Source organism: Elephantulus edwardii, unplaced genomic scaffold (assembly GCF_000299155.1).
Source record: "Elephantulus edwardii isolate Elephantulus edwardi_28Jun2011 unplaced genomic scaffold, EleEdw1.0 scaffold00019, whole genome shotgun sequence".
In the NCBI taxonomy this organism is placed as follows: Eukaryota; Metazoa; Chordata; class Mammalia; order Macroscelidea; family Macroscelididae; genus Elephantulus; species Elephantulus edwardii.
This window is the reverse complement of record NW_006399769.1, coordinates 25,301,402-25,324,306: the sequence shown is the minus strand read 5'-3', so window position 1 is coordinate 25,324,306 and position 22,905 is coordinate 25,301,402. Positions and strand designations below refer to the sequence as shown.

At 37.8% G+C, this 22,905-nt stretch overlaps 1 pseudogene; it reads right to left on the bottom strand.

The window, feature by feature from the left end:
• Positions 1–3,928, bottom strand: part of LOC102843743 — a 32,833-nt pseudogene extending 28,905 nt beyond the window's left edge.
• Between the last annotated feature and the right edge of the window lie 18,977 nt (positions 3,929–22,905).

The following is a 22,905-nucleotide window of genomic DNA, read 5'->3' as shown; positions in this document are numbered from 1 at the left end:
TTTGAACTTGCATATGAGTAGTTGATGGTCTGCTCCACAATCAACACATGGCCTAACTTTCACTGCTGATTGAACTTCTCTAGGATTTCTTCCACAGATATAACAGATTTGATTCCTGTCCATACCATCAGGTGAAATCAATGTGTATGTCCTGTGTTTATGTTACTTATAAAAGGCATTTACTATGTATAAATCATGGATTGTGCAGAATTCTATCATTCTATCCCTAGCCTCATTTCTGTCACCAACTCTGTGTTTTTCAACTACTGATCCTTTTTCCTGGTTCCCAACTTTTGCAATCCAGTCACCCTTTATTATTAATGCATCTTGGTTGCATGTTCAAGCCATTTCTGACTACGAAAGTTGGTAGAAGTCATCTATTTCTTCTCCTTTGGCTCCGGTTGTTGGTTCATAAATTTGAACGATAGTGGTATTAACAGGTCATCCTCATATGCATATGGATATTTTGTCACACACATTTTATTTCATGTTGGAACTAGAAATGATAATTTTAACGATGAAAGTGACTCCATTTTTCTCTCACCTTTTCATCTCCAGCATAGTAGAGCTGATTAAAAACGTCCCATGCCAGTCCATCTCATTTCGCCAATTCTTGATGTCAATACTTATATGATCCATTTCTTTCTTAATGATGTCTAGTTTTCATACATTTATGCTTCTCACGTTCCACATACCAATCATTAGTTTCTGTTTACAACTGTTTCTCCTCTTTTATGTTTCCAGATTTGAGGGCTCAGCCTCAGTTGCCATATGTTTTTCTACTCTATGTGTGCTCTATTGTACTTAGGGTTTTTGAAGGCCTGTTATATTTTGGAAGTAGATGGCCAATCCTTCTTCCTAGTCTGTCTTAATTTGAATTCTTAGCTATGGAACAACATCTGAGAGACAAGCATTTTAGTGAAAGGCACAAATGAAAGACACTTCCCCTTATAGAGATAATATATGAGATATTTTTGTTGTTGTTAGGTGCTGTTGAGTCCAGTCCATAGCTACCCTTTGAACAAAAGATCTGCACCCTATTCTACCTTGTGCTGTCCTCACACAAGAGCCTGTTGCAGCAGTCACTGTGTCAGTACACTGGTGGAAGGTCTTCTTCTCCTTTGCTCACATTTTACCCTTCCTAGTATCATGTCCATCTCCAAGAAGGAGCCCCTCCTAAAAACATGCTCAAAGTATATGAGGCGAAGCACTCTGTCCGGTCTCCAAAAAACACTCTGGTGCGCCCTTTCCAAGATATAGTTTGTTCTTTTGGTCATCCTTTGGTTGTTCAGTGTTTTTCTGCATCCCACAGCTCAATTCTTGTCATTCTTATACACTGTCCAGCTCTTAGATGCATAGCAAATGAACAGAAAGATGATGGCCTGAGTCAGGTGCACCATATTCCTCAAACTGGCATCATTACTCTTCAATAATTTGAAGATGTCTCTAAATGCAAATTTTCCCAGTGCACAGCATCTCCTTATTTCTTAACTGCTGGTACCAAATGTGTTAATTTTGGATCCACCAAGCAAGCTGAAGCTGTTGACAATTTCCATCTCTTCTCCATCCATCATGTTGGTGCCTATCAGTACAGTGGTAAGAATCTTTGTTTTCTTGACATTGAGATGCAATCCATACTGAAGGCTGCATTCCTTCAGCTTCTGAACAAATGCCTCAAGTCCTCTTACTTTCAGCAAGCAAGGTTGTGCCATCTGCATAAAGCAGTTTATTGATGATTTTCCCTTCAATCCTGATGCCCCACCTACACTTCATAGAGTCCAGTATCTTGGATGATTCACTCAGTATGCAGACTGAATAGGTGTGGATACAAGATATATTATATCTCAAAAGGAGGAACCAACCCTTGGAAAATAGATATTTTGCTGTAGAAGATTAGTGAAAGAGAGGAAGACTCTCAACAAGATGGATTGACACAGTGATCACCATAACAGACTTGAGCATGACAGAAATTATGAAGATGGCACAGGCTAGCACAAGGTTTCAGTCTATTTTTTATAGAACTGCTGTGAGTTGTAGTTGACCCAATGGCACCCAAAAGCAAGATAATTTATATGTATACTTGCATCAACGTGCTGTTGGTTTTGTGTATCACTGAGTCTGAACTGACTCTTAGCGAACCTCCAGCAGGTTTTCAGAGGCAGTTTAATCACAAAGGAGGAGATTGTCCGTGTCTCTCCGGTGGAGCAGCTGGTGAATTAGAACAATAAACCTTTGGGATGGCCAGCACCGATCTTTATCATTAGGCCACTAATACTCCCTTAGAGCAACATACGAGTATGTAAACTGCCACCACTGCAATTCCAGTTCACGGTTGCACTCTATTTGGTTTCCAAGAAAGGAAATCTTCAGCACAGAAACTGGTGATTTGAATCACTGTCCTTTCAGTTGTCAGTTCAACGTGTTATTTACTATGTCACCAGGGTTTTTATTTGTTTAGAAAGAAATAATCCTAGGTGGATAAAGAAAAGCTATTTATAGTACTTATCACTGGAAGGTTAAGACAAAGAATGGAAGGACTAAAGATAATTTTAATGTTTATTTTATATACTTCTGTTTAAAATTTTTGCTAAAATCTTATTAAATTCTGTAATAAAATTTCTTTACTGCCTGGTACATATCTTTAGTTAGAGCTGTGAGGTCAGTGAATCTATCTTTCCTTGCTTCAGAGTTACTCACAGAATGTTAGCATCTGGCAAATGTTATCAGTATTTTTTTTTAATTTATTTTTATTAGTTTGTTTGTGTGTACCGTCAAATCAGATCTGACTGGTACAGGAGGAGATTGCCCCTCCGTCTCTAGCAGAGCATCTGGTGGATTTGAACCATGTACCTCTGGGATTGCAGTGCAGCTTCTTGCCACTAGGCCACCAGAGTTCCCTAATCAGTGTTTTTAAAAAAGAAATAAAGCTTGTAAGTTTAAGACACAGCTTTAGAAACATTCACATGGCAAACAAACAAACAATCTTGTATTTAAAGTAGGTGTTGTTTAAAACACGTTGCCGCAAATGATGGCAAAATGTGTTTTAAACACGATCGTCAATTTAAAAGTGTTTAATTGTTATATAGGATGGTTTGGCTTGTGAGAAGGTAAGCAGTGGAACATCAGAATGATTTAAGAAAAGAAAAATGCACAGAGGAATGCAAGTGACTGTTTTGGACATGTTGGAACCTTCAGCAATAGCAAAGTGTGAGCCACGCAAACATGCTTTTTCACATTGTCACGCTCTTGGGATTCACATCAAGGGGAGATTGTGGGGACTTCTGGAGGGCACAGAACACAATTCGGATTTTATTATCAAAAAGGACAGAAATCCTTTTGACTGTCTGACCAAATGATTCATCTACTAGTTCAAACCTTTCAGGGGGAGAAGAAAAATTCCCAGTTAGCACACTTGTCTTTTAAAAAGAGAAGAACATATCCTCCCGGGCATTTTAGTGAACATGCACAGCAAATCCAGCCCTCTTCTTTTGTCACGCACGCGGGATCGAGGCTTAAGCACCCATAAACCCTCTGTAAGCTTTTCCCAGGCACTAAGGCTCTTTGCATGCACCGCTGGGACCAGACACAATATAAATCTTAAATTGTAATAGGCGTTTAGCTCACATAGGGGTGGGCTATGCTTTATCAAAATGGGTTTTCTGATGTAGTGATGATGATCTGAACCATAAAAGATAGATTATTAGCCCTGTCAGTTTACATTCCCCACCAGAGAATGAGCACAAGCCCAGGAGTTATATGCGAATACCATCCTTCAGTCTGTAGTTTTAGCAGCAGTTGTATTACTAAAATCCAGGTAATATTTTGAAGACATAGACCTGGACTGGTTGCATTGATCTAGACTGTACTGCGCACTCATTTTGGGTGGCTGACCTGTAAATGCATGCTGCTGATCACAAGGTGGGGCCATGGGATCAGAGAGTAAGAGAGATCTGGATCTATTTAAATCCAAACGGGAAATATCCCCAAAGCTGATAACTACACTGTGTCAGTTTTGAATTATCTGTCAAAGAAGAGCAGTAAAACAGAATGCAGGAAACACAACAAGAGAGACCTTTAGAATAATGTAGATCAATAGATTATTTGGGTTTTTATTGTGTGTCCTTGAGTCAGAACCAATTTATAGACTCCAACAGGTTTTCAGAGGCTTTAAATTACATAAGAGGAAATTGCTCATCTTTCTCTCTCTCTCTTTTTTTTTCCACATATGAGGAAACTAAGGCCCAGAAAAATAATGTGAGTTACCCAAGTGAATGACATTTACTTTAAAGTAAATAACGGTTGGATATTCAGAGAATTCCTGAATACTTATTGTAAAACAATTCTTTGTTTTCTTTCTTAAGTATTTCATAATTACATTTGATGTGTCAATAAAGACGCAAAATGGTTAGAATGTAAAAATATCCTTCCTTTTAAATTATTTGGTAATGAATTTATTTTTCTATCAACAATCTAGGGAACTCTGGTGGCTTAGTGGTAAAGAGTTTCGAATCCACCAGCTGTTCCATGGGAGAACATTGGGCAATCTCCTCCTGTGACATTTAATGCCTCAGAAAACCCTAACCTAACAGAGGGTCAACTATGAGGTGGTTTCACCTTGATAGCACACAATAGTAACAATTGACAAACTATGTATCTTGCATTTTGCTGACAATCCTTTGGCTTTCTGAACTGGCTGTTCCACTGACATGGTATTAAGTATGTGCTCTGGGATCAAACCACTGCCAGTAGATATGGGTTATGGGATAGCCGATCATGGTGGTCTCCACAATGACCTCTGGGTAGTCTTCTATCTCTGTACGAAACTATCTCTGGGCCTCCTACCATCTTGAAAACTGGACTTTCTTCTCTGGTTGAAAACTGAGCCGAGAAAGTTTAGTAAATTGTTTTAAATTCTTTTATGTGATATATTTGAAAATTTACAGAGCAAATATTTGATTTAATAATTCATATAGGCTACATTTTATGGTATTGATTACAATTCCCTCACATTGTAACAGCGTTCTTTCAAATCCCTCCTTCTCTTCTGCCCCATTTCCATTGTTCTTTTTTCCCCTATAAACTTTATGTCTGAGCAAATGCTGCCCTTCTTACCTTGTGTGGGTCACTGCTCCAAGGAGTGCATTCCTCCCTGGTGTTGTTAATCACCTTATAAACCTATCTATTGTCTGGCTATCTGCTGAATCATGGGGATACTTTCAGTTCCATGCTTGAAAGACAATGTAGGAACATTGTCTGGGAGTTCCGTAAGGCTTTATCAAAACAATAGGTCTAGCTTTTTATTATTTTGGGGTTTATTCCATATTTTCCTTCTTCCATTTTATCAGGGACATTGCATTAAGATTCTTTCTGGAACTGTCAGCAGGGGCCATCTAGTTCTGGTTAGGGAATGAAGATGAGGTTCAAGTGGTCCCTTAAGTCATTTGGACTAATAGTCTTTGATATTATTCTTTGCTCTAAATGATGAGAAACCAGTTATCTGTACCTTAGATGGTTGCTCACGAAAGTATGTCAGGCGAAGTCTCATCATTTTTCCCTCCAAAGAGCACTCCAGCTGCACCCTTTCCAAGACACATCTATTTGTTCTCTTGGCCGTCCATGGGATGTTCAGTGCTTTTCTCCAATACCACAGCTCAAAGGCATCAATTCTTTTTCTGTCATCCTTATTCATTGTCCAGCTCTAGGATGCATAGCTAGTAATTAGAAAAACTATGCCCTGAATCCAAAACACCTTAGGCCTTAAACTGACATCACAACTCCTCAGTAATTTGGAAAGATCCCTAACTGCAGACTTTCCCATTGCAATGCATCTCCTTATTTCCTGATTGCTTGTACCAAGGCTGTTAACTGTGGATCCAAGTAAGATGAAGTTGTTGACAGTTTTAATCTCTTCTCCGTCCATCATGACACTGCCTACTGGCTTAGTGATAAGAATCTTTGTTTTCTTGATATTGAGAAACAATCCATACTGAAGGCTGCATTCACTGATTTGCAACAAGTGCTTCAAATTCTCCTCACTTTCAGCAAGTAAGGTTGTGTCATCTGAATAATGCAGGTTAGTGATAAATCTCCCTCTAATCCTGATGCCACATTCCTTGTCATAGAGTCCAGCTTCTCTGATAATTTGCTCGGCATATAGATTGAACAGGTATGGAGGTAGAATACGTCCCTGACACACTTCCTTACCAAATCAAAACCAGGCAGTGCTCCCTGCTCTTGAACAATGATTATTCATTACAAATACTTTTTCTAAGCAATAAGAAAGATGACTTTACACTTGGATTTCACCTGATGGGCTACAAAGGAATCAGGTTGACTACATTTGTGGAATAAATCATTAGTCAAAACTAAGCAGGAGCAGATTGTGGGTCAGATCATCAATTACTTATATGCAAGTTCAAATTGATGGGGAAGGAAAAGTAAAATATGTAAACAGGAACCAAGATAAGATCTTAAATCAGTTCCATCAGAATTTCATGATCATCTTAAGAATAGGTTTGAGGCATTGAACACCAATGATAGAAGACCAGATGAGCTGATATCAAGGATATCATCCATGAAGAAAGCAAAAGACCATTACAAAAAGAAGAGGAATAAAAAAATGAAATGGATGTCAGAAGAGACTCTAAATATTGCTCTGGAACACTAAGAAGCCAAATCTAAAGAAAAACACGTTGAAGTGAGACAGCTGAACAGTTGGTTTCAAAAGGCAGCTCAGGAGGACAAAGCAAAGTATTATAATGGAATGTGCAGAGACCTGGAATTGGAGAATAAAAAGGGAAGAACTTGCTCTGCATTTCTCAAGCTCAGAAAACTGTAAACCAAATTTAAGCCTGTGTCACAATGTTGAAAGATGCTATAGGCAATATATTGAATAACCCGGAAATTATGAAAAGAAAATGAAAGTGAATGCACAGTCATTGTACCAGAAAGAATTGATTGACACGGAAAAATTTTGGGAAATACCATATGAACAGGTGCCAATTGTAATGAAGGAGGAACTGGAAGCTGCATTGAAGGCATTGACAAAAAAATAAGGCCCCAGGAATCGATGGGATACCAATTGACTTGTTTCAATTAACAGATGCAGCCTTGGATACACTTACCAGTATATGTTAGGAGATTTGGAGGTTGGCTGTTTGGTCAATGGATTGGAAGGGATTTATATTTCTTCTTATTCCCAAGAAGGGTGATCCAACTGAATGAGGGTGATCCAACTGAATGTGGAAATTATCTGACAATATCAATGATATCACATGCTAGCAAAATACTGCTGAAGATCTTTCAAAACTGGCTGGATCAGTACATAGATAAGGAACTGCTAGAAGTTCAAGCAGTATTTAGAAGAGGCCGTGGCATCAGAGATATCATTGCTGTTGTCAGATAGATCCTGGCTGAAAGTAAGGAATACCAGAGGAATGTCTATTTGTGCTTTCTTGACTATGCAAAAATATTTGACTCTGTGGATCATAACAAGTTGTGGCTGACATTGAGAGGTATGGGAATCCCAGAGCACTTGATTGTGCTCATGAGGAACCTATACCTAGAGTGAGACTTTGTTGTTCTTTCTACAGTTAACTATCAAATAACATTTCTTTCTTTGTGTAATCTTTTCCTTATCTTTTTTATAGTAATGAAGTATAACTATTCGTTCACATGTGATTGACCTAATTTGGCATAATATCTTCCACATTCATCCATGTTATGAGATATTTCACAGAGTTTTTACTCTTTTTTTAATGTTGTAAAGTTCTTGCAGAGGTAACATGTTACAGAGGTAACTCATGGTTGCTGTGAAGCTGAACACTGTAACACTGTCAAACGCGAGAATGGTTACCCATGGTGGACAGTGTTTGGTGGAGCTCCCTGATTAAAACAAGCTTGGAAGTGGGAGTGCCATCTACTTCTGAAATAGCTTGCCTCTGGAAACTCTATGAACTTGGAATAAGGAGGAAAGTTATACAAGTTTCTAGGTCTTCCGTTCATAGGGTGGCTATGAATCTCCTACGACTCAACGGCACTTAACAACAACATATTATTTTATTGTATTTGTTCATGTTGTTGTTATTATTTGGTGCCATTGAATCAAGTACAACTCATACAACCTCTGTGAATGGTAGATCTGAACTCTGGTCTATCTTGTGCTATCCTTATCATCTCTCACAGCTTGGCTTATTCATTCATTTATTGATGAATACGTATTTTTTTCTATCTGTTTACTACTGTGAGTAATACTATAATATATAATGTTGTGCATACATGTATATTGCCTCACTTTCTTTTATTAGTATATATACCATAGGAGGGCTACTAGGTCATATATTATTTCTATATCCACCTTTTTAAAAAAGTGTCAGGCATTTTTCCACAGTAGTTGCACCACTTCACAAGACCATAGGCAATGTATTATAATGATAAAATGTCTATAACCACATCATATTAGTTGTTTTCTGTCTTTCTGAGCTTTGCTATTGTTGCTGGAATAAGATTATCTTACTGTTGTTTTTATTTTCTTCCCTCTAACAAATAATGATCTCAAAGGATTTCTCCATGTTCACTGACTACTACTGAATGTTTTGGGTTTTGTGTGAAATGTCTGCTCATGTTCTCTACTCAGTTTTGAAAATAGATTGTATTTCTGTTGTTTAGTGTTAAAGTGTTCTATAAATTTTAGAGATTAATCCCTTGTTGGATATGTAGTTGGCACGTATTTTCTCCTGATTTATACTTTTTTTTTCTCCTTAAAGCCTTTTGAGGCACATAAGGTTTTATTTTTTTTAAAAGGTCTCAGTTGTCTAATTTGTTTTCTGATGTTTATGTATTTTATTTTTTTTTACTTTTTCCATTTATGTCATAAAATTTAGGGCCTTCAAAATGTTTTCTTTACCCCCCGCCCCTTTGGTAGGTTTTATAGTTAGATTATTGATCCATCTTGGGTTAGTTTTGCTTATGGCATGATGAATACTTACTGTTTTACTTCTTGTAAATGAATATTCAGTTTTCCTGGAACTACTTATTAAAGAAATTATCCTTGTTAATTTAGTGGGTATTGCCCATTTGTCAAAAACTGGCTGTCTATACTTTTATACAATCACATTGCTTAGAGAGGAAGAAGTCAACTACAAAATTCATGCTTGTTCTAAAAATACAAGCTAATTCTCTCAGTTGTTGTATAAAGTGGAAATTGTGATATTTTATCATTATCAAATTAGTGTATTTGTGCTATAGCTCAGAAGTTCCTGGGTGACAAAAGCAAGTAATATACATCACTGATAACTGAAACATTGAAGATCTAAGCCCTAGAGGTGCCTCAAATGATCTACTTATAAATGATCAGTCACTGAAAATCCTATGAAACAGTTTCTACTGTGATACACATGAGGTCACCATGACTTGGAATCAACTAGAAGACAATTAATGAGATGGTAATTTCTTACTTCAGGATTTAATTCCATTGTGTTTCCCTCTCATCTTTGTGGTAGAACCCATTGGAGTCTTTGAGCTTTATCAAGTGGTTTACGATCAAGATGCTTGAATATTATTGGCATAGGCTAAGTCAGAGGTAGAGCAAACACTTTAGCTCCAGAGAAGAGATTAGTTCTGGGGATGTGTGAGATTGTGTGTTGACCACTCGTATCAGATTCAAGCTCCAAAAATAGGAGACTATTGACTCATTCGAGGCAGGGATAGCCATCACACTAACATCTAATGAGTATATGCTGAGTGCTAACCACACATCTAAAGGTGGAGAAAGTAGCAAAGAGGAAGACTAGTGAGACTTCTCGTGGAGAATACAGAGAAAGACAAGGCTCTTATCTAAGATTGGAACTCTGAAAAAAAAGAAGCAAAGCAACAGGATAGAGAGTGGAGTAGTTCTAATCAAGGAAGATATTTTTGTTAGGGTCTCAAGGTGATATTAGAAATAAAACCTAAATGATGTGAATATACTAAAACAAATGAAAAAACAGAACACCCCCCCCCCCCAATTTAAAATGTTCAATTTCACTGCTATGGAGTTGATTCCAACTGATGGTCACTTTCCATTAGATTTCTGAAGCTGTAAATCTTTGAGGGAGAAGATGGCACTATCTTCTCCTCCAAAGTACCCGGTGGATTCAGACTGGACAGTGCACTCCCAGACCTCCTTTCAGAGAATGTGCTAATCATGGAAAAATTGGGAATTAGAATAGTGCAGGTAGAGGGATACACATATAAAAACAAGTTCTAGGTTCATAAAATGTGCATTATTTGAAGAAAAGATGAAGACCAGAAAATTCAGATGCAATGAGAAACAAGGAGAATGACCTAGGTAGATGGGAGGTAGTGACAGGGGCTGGAGTACAGAAGGAATAGTAGAGCATGGAAAGGAGGTTGGAGTACATCATAAGCATGATTGAGTCCCTTGCAAGGTGTTACACAGGAGAGTGAAATGCGCTTGATGGATATTTGTAAATGACTATGTTGGCAACGCACACATACCAATCCTAGTGATTGTCATTTTGTACTCATTAATAACTCCCTGTAAGATAGAAGTTGGCAAAGTATTCTGTGGAATGGGTAATTTAGAGTCCATGAAGAGATGATATATTGGAGAATGATGACAGAGTGATAATAAAAATCTATTTGAAATTTACTATCAACAATTCTCCAAATAATTGAAGAGCAATAACATCAGTTTGAGGACTAAGGTATGTTTAATTCAGATGATAGTCTTTCTGATCACTTGATATGTATTGGAGAGCTGAACGATGAATAAGGATGACAGAAGAACTGTTGCCTTTGAGTGGTGGTGTTGGAAAGGAACACTGAACAACCCATGGATGGCCAAGAGAACAAATAAATATGTCTTAAAGAGGGTGCAGCTGGAGTGCTCTTTGGAGGCAAGAATGATGAGGCTTCACCCTCACATACTTTGGGCATGTTGCTAGGAGGTGCTATTCCTTGGAGAGGGACATGATCCTGGAAAGGGTGGAGGGTCAGTGAAGGACAGGAAGACCCTCAACCAGGTGGATTGGCATGGTGATGGCTGCAATGGGCTCTTGTGTGTCAGGAAGTGTGAGGATGGCGCAGGATGGAACAGGGTTCAGATCTTTTGTTCATATGGTCATTATGAGTCACATTTCACTAGACAGCACATAACAATAACAACAATCAACTGACTCTTGTTTACTGTATGAAGAACTTGATCATTAGTCTGTCATTGTCCTTCTTAGATGATGTTCTAATGAGAAGTGCTTGCAGGTTCCTTGTTCCTCATTTGTTCCTTTTCTCTCCATCCTTTCTTCTCACCTTCTAATGAGGGAGGCATTCTGTGTTGTTTGCAAATAGGCACTCTATTTCTCATGCAAATTCAGCCAGTCCCAATTACATTTTCTGGCACCTACTTTCATTGCTTGTAAGCACTTCCAGTTAGCAGAATTCGAAGGCTCCAGGGAGAGGGAACTCCGAACCAGGCATATGAATGAGAGCCTGGCAAATATTTTCTCCTAGCCTGAGGTAGTTGAGGAAAGCCAAGCTCACTCTTGAGAGAAAAGGCCCTGCTGCCTCTGCCTGCTGGCTCTCCTGTTCTCAGTGCCCCATGGCACCTAGTGCAGGACAGCTGGTGTGGTTTGGGGACATGTGCAGCTGTTAATGTTAAGGGCTTCTACAGATCACCGATGGCTAACAGCTATGAGGGGAAACAGGACGAATGAGTGAAGCAGGAAGAATAGCAAATAAATCAGAGGTACAAAGCTGAAAACCTTGAAAATCAGGCCTGGGAGCAATGGGGAAAGAATAATAGAAAAAAGAGTGAAAGACAGACAAGCAATAATACATTGGATAGAAGCAGCGTTTGAGGGCGTGGGGAGATCATTCCAGTTTAATGGGAAGTGATAACAACGGTACAATGAATAGAGCACATAATGGCAGGGTGGGAAGAGTGACAGTTTAAGTCCATTTGTGCTTGTTCCCTGGTGTGTCGCTGATGATATGAGCGCCAGTCATTGTCACCCCTCTCAGGAAGGAGGCCGAATATGGTAGCACAGTTTTCAAGCAGGGCTTTCTGGGTCCTGGCAGTACTATGACATCTCATTACATATGCATTTCTCAAAGGCTGTTTTAGGTGGGTTGTGTAGTTAGGCTGTTGTTTGTATCATTAAGTTAACTTTGATTCAGCGTAGCCCCATGTAATAGAGTAGAACCAAACCATTTTCTCGGCTATAATCTTTACTGGAGCAGACCCTTTCTCCTGGAGTAGTCTGTGAGATGCAAACTGCTAACATTTTGGTCGAAAACTGAGTACTTAATGGTATCAGGGCTCTTTGAGAATTACTCAGCGGTCACTGTCTTGTTATGTATCATTGAGTTAGCTCTGACTCACAGCTGACCCTTCTGCCAGTTACCAGAGGCAGAGAGGAAAGGTGGAGAGAGTCCATTTTTTCTTGTGGAGCAGCTGAAGGATTTTAACTGTATACCTTTGAATTGGCAGGCAATTATTTATCACTGTTGTTGTTGTGTCCTGTGAAGTCGAAATCAACCCATTGTTGATCCCCTAGAAGGTATTCAGAGGCAGCTAATCACATGGGAAGAGATTGCCAATCCTTCCTGGGAGCAGCTCGTGGCCTCAAACTGCGTGCTTTGGGTATTGTCGCGCAGTTTCTTTTCGTTCTTTCTTTTTTAAAATGATCGTTTCTTTCATTACTTTTTTAAAATATAAACTTTTAATTTTATACTGGTTTACCTACAAATTCGTATACATTGTTTTTCACATCAGATATTCCCCATTTCCTTAACCTACCTCTCCCTCCACCCATCAAATTACGAGACCCTATAATTATGCTCCCCTCATCCATCCCCTTCTGCTCCCACTCTTCCCTCTTTGGATACTCATACTCATTTTAGTAGTTATCTATTTCTACAATAATGCTTTTACATTTTTCCTCATGGGACTGAGTTAGTTCACTTAGCATAATGTTCTCCAGTCCTTCCCAATAGAGATAGTGATTTACAACATCATTGTTCCTGTGTGCTGCATAGTATTCATTGTGTGAATGTACCATAATTTCTCAATCCATTCCATTGTGGTTGGACATTTGGGCTGTTTCCATGTTCTTGTGATGGGGAATAGCATACAGAACAGCTTCTTACCTTTAGGCCACCAGAGTTTCCCCAAGTCACTAGAATTCCCTACGGGTTATTAATACTATTTATTTGAAAATAATTTTTAATTAAACAAATAATGCAAAAATAGTGCAAAGAATTCCTTTTCCCCTTTCCCCTAACTTCCACAAATGTTACTTTAATAATTGCAGAAGTTGAGAAGGAGGAATAAAGCAACTCTTTGCAATAACACAAACCAGGAAATTGCCATTCATATAATACTATTAATTAATCAATACCCTTGGTATCAGCAGTCAAGAAATCAAAAGATGTATTGCATGAGGAAAGCTGCTGTCAAGAACCTCTCCAAAGTACTAAGAAGCAATAATGTCAGTTTGAAGACTAGGATGTGCCTGATTCAGGCAGGGTCTTTTCAATCACTTGCTATACGTCTGAGAGTTGGGCAATCAATAAGCATGACAGAAGAATTGATACCTTTGAGTCGTGCTGTTTGAGAGGAGTACTGACTATCCCATAGACTGCCAAAAGAACAGATATGTTTTGAAAAAGGTAACCAGATTTCTAATAGGCAAGGATGACAAAGTTTTGTCTGTCATACTTTGTGAGACACTGGGCATGTTGTTAGGGGGAGAAACTCCTTGGAAAGGAATATCAAGCTTGGAAAAGTGGAGGGTTAATGGGAAAGATGACTCCTCAATGAGATGAACTGAAACGGTGATTGTGGCAATGAACTCAAGTATGTCAGTCAGAGATGATGAAGATGACACAGAATATGTCAAAGTTCAGATCTGTTGTTGATAAAGTGGTTATGAATTATACTCAATTTAATGGTACTTAACAATAACAACATTAACTAAATTACCCATCTCATTCCGTTTTGCTAAATAGCCCACTAATTCTTTTTATTTGCCCATTGCAACCTTTTAATGTGATTTGGGTGAAAGTTTGCAGAGAAAATGGATTTTCCATTTATTAATTAATGCATATTTTTTGTGACATTGATTGTAATCCTTCTAAAGTAGCAACACTTTTCTCATCTCCCCCCTGTACTTTCCATTGCTGTTAGTCCTTCTTTCATATTCTTTTCTGCCCTCTAAACTCCATCCATGGACAATGATGCTTTTTGATAGCATATACTTGACTGCTCTGTCAAGGGCATATATTAGGGAGTATATATTGTATTATTGTTCACTTAATAAAACAATCTATTGTTTGGCTAAAAAGGAATTGTGAAAGTGAATTCAGTTACATGCTTGAAAAATATCTAAGGGCTATAGCCTCTGAGATTTTACTAGTCTCCCTCAGAGATTTTACCAGTCTCCCTCATAACAATACCACAAACATTCCCCAGCCCCCTTGTCTGAGACCCAATCTAGGATCTCATGTTGCATATAGTGTCATGTCTCCTTAGTCTCTTCATATCATACAGTTCCTCAATATAATTTAGAAACTTAACACTCTGGCTTGGGAGCTCTGGTGGCCTAGTGGTAAGAAACTGTACTACAGTCCCAAAGGCATGGGTTCAATAAAACAACTGTTCCACAGAAGGTTGAACAATATCCTCCTGTGTGATTTACTGTCTGGGAAAATCCTTTACAAGTCAGTCCTAACTCAACAGCATATAGAAACACTGCCACCACTACTTTGGAAGAAATCAAGCAAGTTACTGTATATTCTCAATTTTTTTTTTCCCTTGTACAATTTTTTTTTTTACATGTAAAATTTAGTGACATCCATTGCATTAATTACTTTGGGCAACCAAAGCCCCTCAGCCCTAAAGATTATCTCTAAATCATTCCTGGGAATTGTTAGCTTTTTTTTAGTTTGTTTGCTGTGCTACTATGCAACATTTTGACAGACCAGCAGGTGAACTAGAAGTTAAATTACCACAGCGTTACAAAGTAAATTATATTAAAATATATTAATATATCTTTAAAAATGGTGATATCCTGAGATATGTGCTTTTCATTAACATTAGATAGATCTGGTGATGAGAATAATAACTTTCATGATATTGAAGTGGCAAGAGCATATGTTGAGATATCTGAACCAATTAGAACATAATAAAACTTATCTGTGGTTTATGTCAAGGGCAAAGTTGTAGGTAAAATTAGTGTTACTATGTAGTTTCTTGTTTTTTTTAAAAAATGTTGGCTCTAGTGATGTAGTCCATAGAGAGTTATGCTGCTAATTCAACAGTGGGGCACTCTCTTTTGGTTCAAATCCACTAGTTGCTCTATAACTGAAAGACAGATAGTCTTCAAAATCCTGTTGGAGGATCAGCTATGAGCTGGTTCTGATTTGATGGCAATGAGATACATTTTTACTTGTTTGAAATTAAAGAACACACTTTATATTGGTTAAATATTAGTGAAAATATATAGTTCTTTTTTATTTTGTTTTTATAACTCAAGTTAATAGGTTTTCTTGCTTTTGATGGTCATCAAGTTAATTCCAAAGGATAATCACCTTGTATATAACACAATAAAGTATTACCTGGTGTTGTAGCTTCATGAACATTGGTTTGTTCAATTGATGCAGTCATTGTCAACTGTAGTTATTCTTCAGTTTTCTAGCTCTTCTTTCAGCATTATTTTGGACAATATTCTATTGAAATTCACTGATTTTCTTTGATGATTAATTTTCAGAAGTAGACCATGGGGTGTTTCTTTTAAGTCTGCATCGGGAAGCTCTGCTGAAATCTTTTCACCCACTATGGATCCCTCTCTTGGTATCTGAAATAATAGAGGCATAACTTCCAGTATTGTAACAACACACCAGCCAGGGTACAAATCAACAGATGGATGGTAGCTCCAGTTCATAGACTCCTCATGTTCTGTCTGTGGACATATTCAGAGTTTGCTGATTCCAATTCAAGACTCTTGCCTGTAGTAGATCACTAAGAGGAAATTAGATAACCAGCTTACCCATCTCCAAATTAGTAGATTTGTTGATTCTTGGAACTTTCCATAAAAGAAAAGAGAACCTTGAAGAAACAGGAGGATTTTGATGATATGTGAGAACTTATCCTTACCAGGATTCTGGTAGGGTATTGGAATAAGCTTTGAACTGGATGCCACTGGAATCAAATGGACAGCGGACTAAAGTTTAGAATACATACTTCTCTGGGCCTGACTTTCTTCTTTAACGACCTAAAATCCTACTTTATAAACTGCTGTTAATGACCTCTTTAAAGTGCTAAAGAACAAGGATATCAGTTTAAAGACTAAGGTATGCCTAATTCAGGTCATGGCACTTTCAATTGCTCCCTATGCATCTGAAAGTTAGGCAATGAATAAGGAAGGGAAAAAAAAGAATTAATGCCTTTAAATGATGGTGTTGAAGAAGAGTACTGAATATTTCATGGACTGGCAAAAAAACAAAAAAAACCAAAAACAAAACACACACACAAGAAACGAAAACCTGTCTTGGAAGATGAGTAACTAGGACACTTCTCATTGGAAAACATGATGAAGGTTTGTCTCACATACTTTGAACATGTTGTCTGCAGGAGCCAGTTCTTGGAAAAAGATTTCATGCTGGGAAAGATAGAAGAGTCAGAGAAGGGAGAAGAAGACCCTCAATAAAATAGATTGCCACAGTGACTGTAACAGAGGGTTCAAATACGGCAGAAATTGCGAAGCTCGTTCTGGATAAATAAAGTTTGATTTGTTATTCATAGGGCTGCTATGAATTGTAGTTGACTACACAAGACCTAACAGCAATGATGTTCTTGAAGAAGATCCAGGCCAGTATACGTGTGGGCTGATCCAACTCCAATTTGTAGATCAGAATGGTGCTGGGATGTCCAGTCTCAGACTTCTAGAACAAAAGAATATTTCTTTACATCTCAAGGTGTTTCCTAAAGGAGGAAATAAAATGAATGATCTTTTCCATCCATTGAGAAGACACTAATGCTTGTTTTGGGGCTACTTTTATTTGTAAATATCAGGTCATTTTACTGTTGTTGGATTTAAAGTAAAAATTATCTGTGTTCTGGAGATTTTTAAGGATGTAACACGGGAAGTGAAGGGTCCATATTAGAGTCTGTTTCTTACCTTGGACTCAAGAACTGCTTCTTCTAGGGTACGCATCTCACTGTTTCTGTGCAGAAAGAGGAAAGCTGGTCCCAGAATGACCAAGGAAATAAGGAGGCTGTAAAGCCAGAACCTGGACACAATAAAGACTAAGAACTTTCAGAACCAGCCTTAAGAATTCTGGACTTCAGTGGGAAGCAGTTTACGCCACCTTAGTGGAGTAAACAGTTAAACACACTGCTAATTGCTAATTAAGAAATTGGAGGCACATGGTTTGAATCTATCAGCTACTTTGCGAGAAGGATGAGAACAATATCCTCCCATGCAATTTCCTTTCTCTGGAAATTCACTGGAGAGTCAGCTAAGAGTTGGCTTCAACTCGATGATACACAAAAACAATACAGATACATTGGAAGGAAAATGTTTGCTATCCAATTCTGAGAAATCATTGAAAACCCTAGGGAGCACAGTTCTACTTTACAAATAAGGGGTCTCTAGGAGACAGAATAGATTTAATGGCAATTAGGTTTTAATTTCTTGATATCAAAGAGACCATTCCAGGGCAGAGTGTGTAACAAGGTATGTGGAAGAGAATCCAGAGCAAATTCCTTGAAACTGTATAAAAGCTTCTCAAGACAGCAATGAAAAATAAAGATTTTATGACTTGATTCAGGTCTTCTTTGATGATCTCATCCTCTTCAGTCATGCTGCTCTCTGCTAAATCTTGTGAGGGCCTTTGCTCTTTTTTCTTCCCCCCCCCCTTACTTCTACTTGTCCTTCTCTTCCTTTTTTATCTTGCAAGGTTGCCTTCCTCTCTTCCTTCAGGACCAAGAAAGGTCATCTCAGGATGGTATCCTCTGCTAGTCCTAGCTAAAGTAGCTACTTGTTATGTGCTGACAAGAAAAAAATATTTACATCACTTTCTTCACAGAGTTTCTTAGAATCTAAAATAAACATCTTAATATTCAGTAAACTAAGATACGAAATTGTCAAAGACCCAGTCCCTATTGATGAGTTTAAGTCTATCACAAAGAGAATGTATCATGAGGCTGAGTATTTTGTATATTGTTTACTCATCTAATGCAGAATAATGCTGGGTGCATATTAGGTGGTCAATCAATTTTTCCTGACTGTCTATTCAAACCCCTCAGAACAAAGTTCAAGTCATTAAAATAACCTACAAATTCTTGATTGGCTCCCTCCTATCTCTTTATTTCCTCTTGACTTGGTTTCTGTAATCTCCTCCCATTCTGTGTTTCAGTCATCTTAGTTTTCTTGTGGCTCTCTGCTTCTCCGGGAACGAAGTAGTTCTCTAGGCCTTTACCTTGGTTCTTCCTGTGGACAGACATGTCTTGAAAAACTTTACTAGCACCTTTGAGGAAGGCCTTTTCAGACTATCTTATTTAAAACGACTTCTATTTTCCTTGCCATCTTACCCTCCATTTCTACTTTATTTTTCTATCATTAATTTTCATCTGACAGCACTAACACTGTATTTCTTTCTTTTTTTCATTGTGGCTTTCATGAAAGTTTACAGAAAGGTTGAGTTTTTGTTCCTTTATTGATGCACATTTACCTCCTTCTCTCTCCAATCCTAGTCCAATTCACTTTGTGAAGCATATCTTGTTCCCAACTGTTAATTGTCATTATAATGCTTAATCATCGATTCCTTTCAGACTGTGCTTTCCTTCACCTATTCTAGCGAAGTGTTCATTTTATATCCACCATTTTCCTATTCTCCTGGCCCATTCTCTTAGTTCTATTTTTCTAACAGCAGTCTTATTCTATATTTACCCTTTTGTGACTGAGATAGTTCACCTAGAATAATGTTTTTGGATTCATTCATGTTGTGTAGTATTTTCCAAGCATAGTTTTTCATGGCTGAATAATATTCTATTGTGTCCCTGTATCACAGTTTTTCTATTCTTGATGGGAACTTGGGCTGCTTCCATCTCTTTGTTATTGTGAATAATGTGGCAATAAACATGAGTGTATGTACAACAGTTTGTGTTACAGCACTGATTTCTTTGAGGTATACTCAAAATATTGGATTGCTGTGTAATATGGGAAGTATATTTCCAAATATAGAAAAAGCAACTTCAGGTGGATCAGGGACCTACAAGTAAAACTAAAGACTATGAAGTTCCTTAAAGAAAAATGAGGAGCAATTCTAGAAGCCCTACTCTATGGCATGACTAGACTTCAAGCATAATGAAAATCCTATAACCAAGAAAAGATAAAGTAGATGAATGAGACCTTGAAAAAACAAAATCATTTTTTGCATCAAAAAACTTCTCTAACATGGTAAAAAGAAAGATCATAGACTGGAGAAAATATATGAGGACAAGATAAAGTTTTTATCTGTCGTTCTAAGGCTTGCTTTGAATTGTCATTGACTTAATGCTTGAATATAAATAAAGATGACAGAAGGAGAATGAATGCCTTTTGAGTTGTGGTTCTGGAAAAGAGTACTGAATATCCCATGGACTGTCAAAAGAACAAGCAGATATGTCTCAGAAGGGGTTCAGACAGAGTACTTCTTGGAAGCAAGGATGTAAAGCTTCATCTCTCATACTTTAAACATGTTGCTAGGAAAGACTACTCCTCAGAAAGGGATATCATGCTTGGTAGCGTCGGGGATCAGCAAAATAAGACTTCCATCGAGATGGATTGACATAGGGCTGCAGCATTTGGTTCAAGTGTATCAGAGTTGGTGATGATGGCACAGGATAGGACAGGGTTCAGATCTCTTGTTTGTGAGATCACTATGAGTTGTACTTGACTGGATGTCACCTAGCAACACAAGAACATCAATGACAATACCTCAGAGTACAAGTACCAAGTAATACGAGGGCACAGAAGGGAAAATTTTTCTATTTTCTGCACTGCTATATCTACAATTCTCAAAACAATTCCTGGTACTAGGTAGGGACTCAGTACAATTATAAATACAAGAATATTCTGCCGTATAGAGTATTTGTTCCGTTGCACAAAATGCGAAAAGTGTTCTTGTGGCCTGGTTTATCCTTATGAAGAATTTAAATGTCCCTTCTGATTAACAATTATGATCTTTTAAAGGTATTCCATTTCCTAGACTTCTCCAGGCTCCAAAAGACTGAGATGTCACACTGTCATAGCTCTGCAAAATCAGTAACCATCTCCTTACCTATTTTATACTTTAAAACAATTGTTGTATTCCTTGTTTTCCTGTGCCCTTTGCCTTAGCAACATAGATCTATGCTTGATGAGTAATTTTGCTATGCTTCAATGCAAATGCAATGGCAAAGATGAATATTTAAGACTTATGTGAAAAAAATAAAACAAACAAATTAATGTGAGTCACAAATAGCATGCTCAAAAGGAAATGAGATTACTGGAGGGTTCAAATATGTCGAACGGCTGTTGGAGGAAGATGTAGGGAGGATGAAAATCTTGTGCTTAGATATGTGTTTGGAAAAAAAAAAAAGATATGTGTTTGGACTAGATTACCTTCTTTCAACTATAAAAGTCATGATTCAGTGGTTCTATGAGATGCTCTGAATGGCAAAGATAAAAAGTGCTGAGGACAACTGCTAACATAAAAGTATGTTATTATTAGCTCCAGTATTTAAAATGATGTTCTAATCTTTGTTCATTTTCAGTTTTATTGTTCATGTAAGCTTAGTGAAATTTTCCACCTGCTACCCTTTGGTGGCATCACAATATCTAACAGGTTTAATAAGCCAATTTCTCTTGACAAAAATTACATGCATGGCTGTCCTTATTCATAGCCTTGTTTTGTTTCTTTTTTGTTTTTATAAAGCTTCATTCAACCATAGCCTCTGGTCATGGAACACCCAATATGTAAATTCAACTCTAGTGTTTTGGTTTATCCAATAGCTCTCTTATCTGCTTTCCACAAGCAAACCCACTTTAATGCTTATTGTCTGAGAGCACTGTTTTTAATCATTCAGTATTCATGTGGAACTCATACATAGCCCTGCTATCAAGATTTAAAATGAACCAGCATTACTTAATGGAATCTTTAAATAGATTGTTAGCAATTTTATTCTCTTGTGTTATTTAGCGCTGTAGTCCCATTTTATCAAGAAATATATCCCCCTTTACCTGGCTTTGTCAGACTTGATTATTAGTCAGAGAGTGCATTTAGAAGATAAAACTCTTAATCAAGATTATACCAAGCTTTGTCTCTTCCTTGCCATGGAATTAACTGTAATGCTGTCTATATATTTGGGTTTAAATTTATTACCTTTCTTCGTAGTCAAACATCCAGGCTCATTACCATACCAATTACATTTTTTTAGACATCCGATGATCCATCTCAACAACATTTACAGCCTGCATTTCTCTCCTTGAAATAGAATTTTGAAGTTTGGTCTGGAATTTTATGATCTTTGCCCCAGTTTCCAAGCACAAAGATCATGATCTCCTAAGGGCTACATGTAGGTGAGGCATTATAGACTAAAGATATCAAGTCTATTATTTCACTTTTTTTTTACTGGTTTACATATGATCATTTATATGCATTGTGTTGCTACATGGTTTTGCAAATCACAAATGCAAGGTGATCAATAACTTCATGGTCATTGTTAATTCCTGCCCAATTGATTCTGACTCATGGCAACCCCATGTATCCAGAATGGAACTGACTTTCCTCCCAGCTCCAAGAGGTGTATCTAAGGTATGACAAGTGTGGCTCCTGCCAGAGGCAGCTGTCTCAAGGGGCAATATACCTTCTTGCAACATCACCATTTCCATCACCACCTATGAAGGACCATTCATCAAGTAAAAGTTAATGCTTTCATTTTTGAGATGCTCCCTCCCAGGGTGACCCTAAGCACACTGTGCATTTTCATCAGTGAAAAAAAGGAAGATGCATTTGCATTTTTCCATGTAGTACCATAATATGCTAAATGCAAGACTCATGAGTCTGTCTTCTATTTTTGAGCTGATATTATTGTTGTCATGTGCCATCAAGTAAGAATTGACTCATAGCTGACCCTCCAGCGGGTTTGCAGAGACTGCTTACGTAGGAGAAGACTGTCTATCTTTCTCCCAAGGTGGACGATTTAAACTGCCTGCTTTTGGGTTGGCAGTGCAACTCTGCACCACTAAGCCACCAGAAGTCCCTGACAAGTGCCTGATGTTTGGACAGAGGTGCAAGTTCAATGTTTGCTCTGGGTGCTGTTTTCTGTATATACTGCTGTGACTGCTCCATAGAGTTTTCTGTTCTTTTTTTGTTGTTGTTAATTGGGTTTTCCCCCCCATTCACATTGTGTTTCTTACTATTATTCCCATACATTGTGTCTTATAAAATTTATCACCATTTATCTATGCATACTACTACCCCACTTTTCTAGGTCTCCACTGGATCTTTTCTAATTTCTTCACCCCCTCCTTGCACCAACCAAACTCTGCTACCTAATGATTTAGCCCCTTCCCTAACCCCAGCACATCTGCCCCCTCTTCTTAAATATCTATACACATCTTATTAGTTAACATTTTTTAAAATTTTATTTTATTATTTTTGTGTGTGTGTACCACCAAATCGGATCTGATTGGTACAGGAGGAGATTGTCCCTCCTTCTCCAGCAGAGCATCTGGTGTGGATTTGAACCATGAACCTCTGGGATTGCAGTGTAACTTCTTGCCATTAGGCCACCAGAGCTCCCTTAACTTTTTGTTTTTATGATAATAATCTTATGCAGTATTTGTCCTTCCAAGGCTGAGTTAGTTCATTCAGCATAGT